Source organism: Pseudophryne corroboree, chromosome 4, assembly GCF_028390025.1.
Source record: "Pseudophryne corroboree isolate aPseCor3 chromosome 4, aPseCor3.hap2, whole genome shotgun sequence".
Taxonomy (NCBI): Eukaryota; Metazoa; Chordata; class Amphibia; order Anura; family Myobatrachidae; genus Pseudophryne; species Pseudophryne corroboree.
Window position 1 is genome coordinate 301,011,522 of NC_086447.1, and position 11,824 is coordinate 301,023,345.

Genomic DNA, 11,824 nt, shown 5'->3' on the forward strand with positions numbered 1-11,824 from the left:
ATACAGAGATGGATCAGCTTGCTGATTTCCTTGGACATGATATTCGGGTGCATCGGCATTATTACCGCCTCCCGGAGGGTACCCTTCAACTGGCCAAGTTGAGCAAGCTGTTTCTGGCTCTCGAGCAAGGGAGAATGGCTGAATTCCGGGGCCACAATCTGGAAGAGATCTCCATTGATCCAAACGGTAGGTATCACTTGACAGTGTGGCTCCAGGGACTGACTGTCTAAGTGGGCTGGTGTGATCGGTTTCCCTGTCCTTCTCTATCCACAGAGCCGATCCAGGTGGTGAGCGATGACTCTGGGGATGAGCCAGAGAGTCAAGATACTGAGGTTCCCATGGGGCACATGGGAAAAGAAGCCGGCAGCGTGGTGTTGGCGGCGGATGGAGGTGCAGCTAAAGGTGGGTGTGACTGTCCATTCCATTTGAGATGCGTCCATGACTGGTGGTGGCGTTGCGTGGTGACTGACCTTTCTTCTCCCGCACAGGTGACAGAAGGGGTACCAAGCGCAATCCGTGGACCCCAGCAGAAGTGAAAGCTGTTGAACGTCACATGATTCGGTTCATTCGCTCATTCAAGGTGCCGGGCAAGAATGACTGTGATGCGTGCCTAAGGGCAGAACGACAAGCGCTGAAGGCTCGGAACTGGCTCTCGGTTAAGTTTTACATTAAGAACCGAATTACTGCTGAAATGAGAAAGAACCTTTCCTGAATAAAATGTATCTGCTGCTGAATACACGTTTCCTCTATCTCTAATTAACCCCGAAAATAAATCAGTTATGTGGGTGTCCTCACGAGGCAGGTATTCCTGAATAGGTCCCCATGAGGAAGGTTCCAGACATATGTCCCGATGAGGATAGAAAAACAAGTATGTGTGTGTGTGTGTGTGTGTGTGTGTGTGTGTGTGTGTGTGTGTGTCAGCTGTAGTGAGTGTGGGGACAGGACTGTGTGTGTCTGTGTGTGTGTCTGTGTGTCTGTAATCTGTAGTGTGTGTGTGTGTGTGTGTGTGTGTGTGTCAGCTGTAGTGAGTGTGGGGACAGGACTGTGTGTCTGTGTGTCTGTGTAATCTGTAGTGTGTGTGTGTGTGTGTGTGTGTGTGTGTGTGTGTGTGTGTGTGTGTGTAACATTTGTAGTGAGTGTGGGGACAAGACTGTGTGTGTGTGTGTGTGTGTAATCTGTAGTGTGTGTGTGTGTGTGTGTAACATTGTAGTGAGTGTGGGGACAGGAGTGTGTGTGTGTGTGTGTGTGTGTATGTGTGTGTGTGTGTGTGTAATCTGTAGTGCGTGTGTGTGTGTAACATTTGTAGTGAGTGTGGGGACAGGACTGTGTGTGTAATCTGTAGTGTGTGTAACATTTGTAGTGAGTGTGGGGACAGGACTGTGTGTGTGTGTGTGTGTGTGTGTGTGTGTGTGTGTGTGTGTGTGTAATCCATAGTGTGCGTGTACCATTTGTAGTGATTGTGGGGACAGGATTGTGTGTGTGTGTGTGTGTGTGTGTGTGTGTGTGTGTGTGACATTTGTAGTGAGTGCAGGGACAGGTGTGTGTGTGTGTGTGTGTGTGTGTGTGTGTGTGTGTGTGTGTGTCATCTGTAGTGAATGCAGGGACAGGCCTCTGTGTGTGTGGCTACAGTAGTGAGACGTAGTGTACATGTTCCTGCTCTCCCTCCCCAGGTGCTGCTGACAATCAGTAGCGGATCTTGCCACGGGCAAGCAAGACTTTTGCCCGGGGCGCCGCCCTCCAGAGGGCGCCGGCGCCATCCGGAGGGCGCCGGGCAAGATCCACTACTGCTGTGCCGCCCGCTGTGTCCCCCTGGTTCCCCGCTGTGAAGGGAACTAGACGCTACGCGTCTAGTTTCCCTTCGTGGAGAGGACCTTTGCTGTGCGGTGCGTGATGACGTCATCGCGCACCGCACAGCATTGTGGGACTGACAGTCGCTAGGGGTCATAATTGACCTCTAGTATCTGTCTATGGCAGATCCGAGGAGAGGAGAGGAGCGGCGCCGGCGGAGGTCTGCAGCGGTCGGGAGCGGGGATAGTAAGTACTCTTTCTCTGACGTCCTAAGTGGATGCTGGGACTCCGTAAGGACCATGGGGATTAGCGGCTCCGCAGGAGACTGGGCACAACTAAAGAAAGCTTTAGGACTACCTGGTGTGCACTGGCTCCTCCCACTAAGACCCTCCTCCAGACCTCAGTTAGATTCTTGTGCCCGGCTGAGCTGGATGCACACTAGGGGCTCTCCTGAGCTCCTAGAAAGAAAGTATATTTAGGTTTTTTATTTTACAGTGAGATCTGCTGGCAACAGACTCACTGCAGCGAGGGACTAAGGGGAGAAGAAGCGAACCTACCTAACAGGTGGTAGTTTGGGCTTCTTAGGCTACTGGACACCATTAGCTCCAGAGGGATCGACCGCAGGACCCGACCTTGGTGTTCGTTCCCGGAGCCGCGCCGCCGTCCCCCTTACAGAGCCAGAAGCATGAAGAGTCCGGAAAATCGGCGGCAGAAGACTTCGGTCTTCACCAAGGTAGCGCACAGCACTGCAGCTGTGCGCCATTGCTCCTCATGTACACCTCACACTCCGGTCACTGATGGGTGCAGGGCGCTGGGGGGGGGCGCCCTGAGGGCAATATAGGACACCTTGGCTGGCAAATCTACATCATATATAGTCCTAGAGGCTATATAGATGTAAAATTACCCCTGCCAGTATTCCAGAAAAAGCGGGAGAAAGTCCGCCGAAAAAGGGGCGGGGCTTCTCCCTCAGCACACTGGCGCCATTTTCTCTTCACAGTGCAGCTGGAAGACAGCTCCCCAGGCTCTCCCTTGTAGTTTTCAGGCTCAAAGGGTTAAAAAGAGAGGGGGGGGCACTAAATTTAGGCGCAATATATGTATACAAGCAGCTATTTGGGGAAAAATCACTCAGTTATAGTGTTAATCCCTGCATTATATAGCGCTCTGGTGTGTGCTGGCATACTCTCTCTCGGTCTCCCCAAAGGACTTTGTGGGGTCCTGTCCTCAGTCAGAGCATTCCCTGTGTGTGTGCGGTGTGTCGGTACGGCTGTGTCGACATGTTGGATGAGGAAGGTTACGTGGAGGCGGAGCAGAGGCCGATAAATGGGATGTCGCCCCCTGTGGGGCCGACACCAGAGTGGATGGATAGGTGGAAGGTATTAACCGACAGTGTCAACTCCTTACATAAAAGGCTGGATGACGTAACAGCTGTGGGACAGCCGGCTTCTCAGCCCGCGCCTGCCCAGGCGTCTCAAAGGCCATCAGGGGCTCAAAAAATGCCCGTTACCTCAGATGGCAGACACAGATGTCGACACGGAGTCTGACTCCAGTGTCGACGAGGTTGAGACATATACACAATCCACTAGGAACATCCGTTACATGATCTCGGCAATGAAAAATGTGTTACGCATTTTCTGACATGAACCCAAGTCGTGCTAGGCCACAACCTCACAATCCATACACCACATGCGGTATCTGCCTTATTGAATTCTGCCCAAACCAGACACGTCTCATCAGCAAGGTTTACAAGATGGGAATTGGCATTAATGGCCCCAGTAAACATCACCATAAGGAGATGCAGTGCATTAAATCCTGCAACATTTCTCCCAGGTGTGCCTGGTCAGACACAAAGGGTGGAAGGTGAGAGTGATGGGGAAGGAGGATTTAATGCAAAGGGAGATACACATGATTGTATGGAATATTTGACCCAAAATTTTACCGCAAGGCCTGACATCAGTGACAACCCACTGGAAGATGCAGAACTCACGTTCTACACGGACGGTAGTTGTCATAGACAGTCAGACTCGGGAGACTTGTGTACTGGATACGCAGTCGTAGATGACCAAGACACCATAGAAGCGGAACCGCTAGGCCCACCTCACTCAGCCCAGGTTGCTGAACTGGTCGCCCTAACCAGAGCATGTGAATTGGCTAAGGGCAAGTCAGCCAATATCTACACCGATTCTAGATACGCCTTCGGGGTAGTACATGATTTCGGAGCGCTATGGCGTCTCAGAAATTTCATGACGGCAGCTGGTACACCAATAGCGCATGCAGCATATATAAAAAGGCTTCTAACAGCGATACAGGAACCCGACAGAGTAGCTGTTATCAAATGTAAAGCACATACATATAGCCAAGACCCAGTATCCCTTGGTAACAGCCGAGCAGACGAAGCCGCAAAGCTTGCAGCTGCTACCCCCATACAGACAGACACCACACAACTGATGGTATTTAATACCATCAACACACAAAAGTTGTGTGAGATGCAGAATTTGTGTTCCACACAGGAAAGAGCAGTCTGGAGGGCAAAGGGATATGGCCAGGAGTCCTCAGGGCTCTGGACGGATGGACATGGTAAACCAGTGGCCCCCAGGGCATACCTTCCATGTCTGGCTGAAGCAGCTCACGGGCTGACTCATCTAGGCAAGGAGGGGATGTGCAAATTGGTAAGAGCATACTGGTGCGCCCCAGGATTCTCCTCTCATGCGAGTAAAAGAGCAATGTCATGCCTTACCTGTCTGAGAAAGAATATTGGAAAAGCAATACCTACAGAACCATCCCATATCCCACCTGCCGGCGGCCCTTTCCAGGTAATACAAATTGACTTCATTCAATTGCCCCCATGTCGAAATTTGAAATATGTACTTGTCTGTATAGATGTTTTCTCGAATTGGGTCGAAGCTTTTCCAGCAGCTACAAATACCGCTATGTTTACAGCTAAGAAAATTGTGCAGGAATTTGTATGTAGATATGGTATCCCTAGAATCATTGAAAGTGATAGGGGTACCCATTTTACCGGTGATGTCTTTCAAGGAATGTGTAAGTTGATGGGAATTGATAGTAAGCTGCACACTCCGTACCGTCCACAGGCGAGCGCGAAGGTCGAAAGAGTGAACAGCACTATTAAAAATAAATTGAGTAAAGTAATGGCAGAGACAGGATTGACGTGGCCAGAAGCTTTACCCATTGTTTTGTATAGCATCAGAACCACTCCCAGGTCCCCTCTTAATCTGTCTCCTTTTGAAATCTTGTTTGGTCGACAACCGCATGTCATGATTAACCCTCAGGATGATTTGAAATGTAACAATGAAGTAACTGTAAAGTACTTGATTAACATGAGTAAGCAGTTGAGGAATCAAAATGATAATCTGAAGTTGGTGATTCCTGATTTACCAGATAGTAATTGTCATGACATTGAACCTGGGGATTATGTAATGATACGAAATTTTCTACGCTCAGGTTGTCTTATTGATAGATGGGAAGGACCATACCAGGTCTTATTGACTAGCACCACAGCATTGAAGGTTGCTGAGAGAGAGACTTGGGTCCATTCATCCCACTGCAAAAAGGTTGCTGATCCAGAGAAGTCCCGTGATAAGGAACAGACGGTAGAGGTTGTATCACTGGAGTGTCTGTTCCAGGAGGACTGAGGCGGCACCTGAGCCTTGAAGACCGGAAGCAGTTGTCGACTCCCCTCTCCCTTTTATTGTTTTTCTCCACTTCCCATCCCCTCTCCCTTAAAATTTCTTTTTCCCCCTTCTCATTCTTCTCTATTTCCTCCTCAAAGATGGACTTGCCCAAAGAGACTGTGATCCGGATTTTGATGTTAACCATGATGTTGACCAGAGCAGTCTGTTCCGGCGAGAGTACCATAGAGGTCGAGAGAGGATCTGGAATGGGTTCCGATTATGATGATGGAGGCGTAGTTTTCCAAGATCAACCAAACCAACAAGCAAAGGCGAGTATCAGAAAACGATCCGATAGAAGAAATTGTGATGGATTGTTAGCTGAAGAAAATTGTATCTGTAGGCTCTGTGATAATCTGGTTGAAGATGGATGCATAAAGAAATGCCAATCCAGTTTTAATATCCATATGGACCGGCATCCATTGAGTGACTATCACTCTTTAGTGGGTAATGTGTTAAACCAAACAGATTGTTGGGTATGCTCTCAAGTACCTCAGGGTCATAGCAAATCAGGGCTAGTACCATTTCCTTTAACGTTAGGGGAGGTACTTGAGCTAAGTGGTGGGAGACCGGTGGACCGGAGATTTAACATCTCCAGCCCTCCTAGTTTGAAGCTCCCCCAATACCATGTGGATAGGTCCCTCTTATGTTTTAATATCTCCAACCCCCGTAAGCCGGGAAATTGGGAAGTGTCATGGAGCAACCTTACCATGACCTTTTCACACAGAGCAGATAGAATGCCTACAGATACAGAGCTTGTACGCCACATAGCCAGTAGAGGAAAATCTTTCCGGTATCGATATACCTTAGGAAATAGGATTACTAGAGTTGGAGAGGTATCACCAGGATACTGTGCACATATCGTACAAACTGATACGTGCATTGAGCAGATGGAAGAATTAGGGTCAGGAGATTTCACCTGGAAGGTTTGTAACATGGTAATGTCCTTCTCCGTCCCATATGTTCTCCCCGATGACGCATATTTCATATGCGGGAGAAAGGCGTACAAGTGGCTTGCCCCAAACTCTGAAGGATTGTGTTATATTGGAAAAGTATTGCCTGAAGTGATGACTGTAACACATGACAAAATGAAAGACATACACCGTGGTGCCCAAGCTCCTTATACTCACACTCATTACAAGCACCGAGTTAAAAGACAACTGTCAGAAAGGTTAGAGCATCCGGCCTCTGATCTTATCCATGAATCCACCGGGATTCAGGTTCTGGTAGCGTTAGATTTCACTCGCACCGCTCGAGGAGTGATGAATTATAGATACATTTCCGCACTCGCCAATTTGTTAGATAATATCACTGAAATGTATGATGACACGTTCAGATACACTGGAAGAGAACTTCAAGCTTATAAAACAGAACTAGTTCAGCATAGGATGGTTCTTAATTATCTTACAGCAGTAACAGGCGGATATTGTGTTACATTGGCAACACAGTACGGCATAAAGTGTTGCACTTATATCACGAATAGCACCGAGGATCCGGTAGAGGTCATAGACCAAAAGATGGACGACATTCTGCAATTAAAGTGGGAATTTCGTCGAAGACACAATCTCACCCTTGCTGCTGTAGGTAATGAGCTGACTGGTTGGGTGTCATGGTTGAACCCGCGAAATTGGTTCTCCGGTTTAGGAGACTGGGCTCAAGGAGTCATAATGGATGTTGGAAAGTTTCTACTATGTATCTTGGGTGTCGTTATATCGATTGGATTGATATTTAGATGCGGGCAGGCTTTAATGAGGTGCAAACAAAGTACAAAAGTGATGAGCGTGAGGAGTGAGGAAACTGTAATTAACCTGGATTTGATTTATGACCCAATGATAGAAACCAGAATGTGATGAAAATGCGATTATACGGTCCGTTTCTTTCACCTGTTTTTCTGCTTTTCTCCAAGATACAAAGACCCCCTTGGACGAGGAAGTTGACGAGACGCTATACAGACAACAGACAAGCACCAAAGATGAAGTTTTGACCACTTGAGAAATGGACACTTGATGAACTTTGCCATGGATCCCCAGTTTCCCTAGTACATTTAAACTCACGCTAGCCCAACATTTTTTTGTAAATCCGATGGCTCTGACAAAGCTATTTGCTCATGCCCAAGGAGCAATACAGCGCAAAGAAGACGACTCTCAACAGATACCGAACACAACTTCGACGACAGATGTACATTTCCCTGACATAGAATATCATTGCATTTTCCATAAGTGTTCTTTATCTTCATCTCTACAACCCTCAGGTAATGACACACATAGACGATAGGGAATACAGGCACAGATATCAGCAACCACATACCTCCCCCATTCATGTATCATCAACTAAAATGTGCTCCCCATTTTGTTCAAAATCCGAAAAGAGCTCGGTAAAGTTTGACAGCCCATCCACAGACCTGTACCACAGGATAAGAAGGAATTCAAATGTATACTTCGCAATACCTCGAAGCTTGATTTACAACATGTACGGCACGATGATACATGACCCTCCAAACATGGACTCATACACACATGCTTCTGCTATCACACTAGGTCATACCCTCTTCACACCTACTCCTCTCTCCTCCCTCACCCAACCATGGAAATGAATTAACCCCTGACATATATTTTTCTCCTTTTGAAATGTTTTAGAAGGTGGCAGTTATTATTGACTGCCAAAGGGTGGACTGTCAAAGTCAGAAAAATATCCCCATACACGTTGCCATATTTGCACCGCACACTGGTCCGTGCTGCGCATGCGTACGCTCTCCCGTGAAGGCGCATACCCGCAATAGCGTGCAGGCGCGGTATGCGTATTTACGGTAGAATTTATGTAGTCGTAGCGTGCGACTCATTCGTTACATATTTTCACAATTAATGTAGTTTATAGATCATGATCCCTTTGATAGTTTCTGAAAGTTTGGTTAATATAGAAGGTCCCTGTTTAAAGTAATCCCTCTTTGTATTGTACGAAGGGTCTAACAGGAATCATACAGCAGTGTTTGGTACCCATCGGAAGAGTATTTAATTAGCAATATTCCGGTGTTGGTTTGGAGCGTATTAATCGCTCGTGCGAATAGTTATGGACATAAGAAGTTTATGTCCATTTCTACTATTTACTCATACTCAGGTATGCGGCGGGAATCCTAGTTCCCCACCCACCTGAGCTGTTTGAAATCGTCACAGCCCACCTGTATGAATCAACCTATGACCTTTTGTTGTGATACAGGGTCGAATTCCTTCATCCAATGGACAATGGGATTGTAGGGACTATGAGATTGCATTGTGTGTGGGGCATAAATAGGCAGGCCGACCACATCCAGCTCTCACTCTTCAACGGTTCTCATTGCTGAAAATCGGGTGCTGGATGTCCAGGCGCATGCGATCGTTTACCTTTGTGCGTAAGTTTCTCTCCGTAATCATTGTCTTTCTGTGAGCCAATCTCTCTCATCTCTCTCCGTCTCTCTCTCTCTCTCTCTCTCTTTCCCTTCTCTTTCTCTCGTATCTCCCCTAGACTAGTATTGTATTGTATTAGATAGTATTGTATTTTGGTTAGGAAGTCTCTGTTATATTGTAGTGTATCATTTGTACTGTTATCCCCTTTTTTTACAAGTATACTAGATATAATACAGTTAATAGGCTTTGGACCCTAAACCAGTATCTGTGTATTTCCTATAGTGTTAAGTGTTCACTTGAGCGTCGGTGACGCTCAAGCAGCTTTGTAGTTAGTCAGGTTACACAAGGTTGCACTTACACCCTGTATTCACATTAAGGTATTCCGTGTATTTCATTGGTATAAGGTTTAGACATAAAGGTATAGCGTTGTGAGCGTCTGCGCCGCTGGTGATCTCCTCGTGGTCTCGAGCGTCCGCTACGCCATAGCGAATCATTACTCTAGTCATAGCCAATAACGTGTCCTGTGATCACTGGGCCGTGAGCGAACGTGACGCTTGAGCGTCTCGCCTACGGCTGAGCGATCGTTACGCAACTAGCGTACCATTACGGTACTTCTTAAGTAAACAGCGTACAGTGTTCTTAGACTTCATAAAGGGTTGTTTATACGACAAGGGAATTTAGCATTGTCACACATAAAAGGGGTTTTATTTTTGGGGAGAAAAAGCAGCCAGTGTTTTGTTCCCCCATCAGATGAATGAATGAAGTGTGTAAAGAAGCGTGGTTTCCCCCGATAAGAAACTGGTAATTTCTAAAAAGTTACTGATGGCGTACCCTTTCCCGCCAGAGGTTAGGTCACGTTGGGAGATATCCCTTAGGGTGGATAAGGCGCTCACACGTTTGTCAAAAGGTGGCACTGCCGTCTTAGGATACGGCCACCTTGAAGGAACCTGCTGATAAAAAGCAGGAGGCGATCCTGAAGTCTGTATTTACACACTCAGGTTATATACTGAAACCTGCAATTGCCTCAGCATAAATAGTGCTGCTGCAGCGTGGTCTGATACCCTGTCAGATAATATTAATACGCTAAGACAGGGATAATATTTTGCTAACATTGAGCATATTTAAGACGTTGTCTTATATATAAAGGATGCACAGAGGGATATTTGCCGGCTGGCATCCAGAATTAATGCAATGTCCATTCTGCCAGGAGGGTATTAGAAACCCGGCAGTGGACAGGTGATGCTGCCTGTAAAAGGCACATGGAGTTTCTGCCTTATAAGGGTGAGGAATTGTTTGGGGATGGTCTCTGGGACCTCGTATCCACAGCAACAGCTGGGAATAAAAAAATTTTACCTCAGGTTTCCTCACAACCTAAGAAAGCACCGTATTTTCAGGTACAGTCCTTTCGGCTTCAGAAAAGCAAGCAGGTCAAGGGCGCTTCCATTCTGCACAGAGACAAGGGAAGAAGGAAAAAAGCTGCACCAGCAGCCAGTTCCCAGGATCAAAAATCTTCCCCCGCTTCCTCTGAGTCCACCGCATGACGCTGGGGCTCCACAGGTGGAGACAGGTGCGGTAGGGGCGCGTCTCGGGAACTTCAGGGACCAGTGGGCTTGCCCACAGGTGGATCTCTAGGTTCTGCAAATAGTATCACAGGGATACAGGCTGGAGTTCGAGGCGACTCCCCCTCGCCGTTACCTCACATCAGCCTTGCCTGCTGCCCTCGGAGAAAGGTAGTACTGGCGGCAATTCACAAGCTGTACTTCCAGCAGGTGAAATCAAGGTACCCCTCCTTCAACAAGGCCGGGGTTACTATTCCAAAATGTTGTGGTACCGAAACCAGACGGTTCGGTGAGACCCATTCTAAAAGGGAAAGCCTTGAACACTTATATACGAAGGTTCAAGTTCAAAATGGAATCGCTCAGGGCGATTATTGCAAGCCTGGAGAATTTCATGGTATCACTGGACATCAAGGATGATTACCTGCATGTCCCTATTTACCCTCTTCACCAGGAGTACCTCAATATTGTGGTACAGGATTGTCATTACCAATTCCAGACGTTGCCGTTGGTCTGTCCCCGGCACCGAGGTATTTACCAAGGTAATGGCCGAAGTACTTATCCCATACTTGGACGATCTCCTTATAAAGGCGAGGTCCAGGGAGCAGTTGTTCGTCGGAGTAGCACTATCTCGGGAAGTGCTACAACAGCATGGCTGGTTTCTGAATATTCCAAAGTCGCAGCTGGTTCCTACGACGCGTCTACTGTTCCTGGGTATGGTTCTGGACACAGAACAGGATAAAAAGGTTTTCTCCCGGAGGAGAAGTCCAAGGAGTTGTTGTCTCTAGACAGAGACCTCCTAATACGTATACAGGTGTCGGTGCATCAATGCACGCGAGCCCTGGGAAAGATGGTAGCTTCTTACGAAGAAATTCCATTCGCCAAGTCCCATGCAAGTATTTTCCAGTGGGATCTGTTGGACAAGTGGTCCGGGTCGCATCTTCAGATGCATCGGCGGATAACCCTGTCTCCAAGGGTCAGGGTGTCGCTGTTGTGGTGGCTGCAGAGTGCTCATCTTCTAGGGGGCCGCAGATTCGGCATACAGGACTGGGTCCTGGTGACCACGGATGCCAGCCTTCGAGGCTGGGGGGGCAGTTACACAGGGAAGGAACATCCAAGGCTATGGAAAAGTCAGGAGACTTCCCTACACATAAATATTCTGGAACTGAGGGCCATTTACAATGCCCTAAGTCAGGCTAGACCCCTGCTTCAACACCGGCCGGTGCTGATCCAGTCAGACAACATCACGGCGGTCGCTCATGTAAACTGACAGGGCGGCACAGGAAGCAGGATGGCGATGGCAGAAGCCACAAGGATTCTCCGATGGGCGGAAAATCATGTGTTAGCACTGTCAGCAGTGTTCATTCCCGGAGTGGACAACTGAGAAGCAGACTTTCTCAGAAGACACGACCTT

General features: G+C 47.7%; 1 long non-coding RNA gene across 1 annotated transcript; it reads left to right on the top strand.

The window, feature by feature from the left end:
• The first annotated feature begins 1 nt into the window (after position 1).
• On the top strand, positions 2–734 carry LOC134911363 (uncharacterized). The gene is made up of 2 exons (XR_010176511.1): positions 2–402; positions 489–734. It is a non-coding gene; the product is annotated as an uncharacterized LOC134911363 (long non-coding RNA).
• The last annotated feature ends 11,090 nt before the right edge of the window (positions 735–11,824 follow it).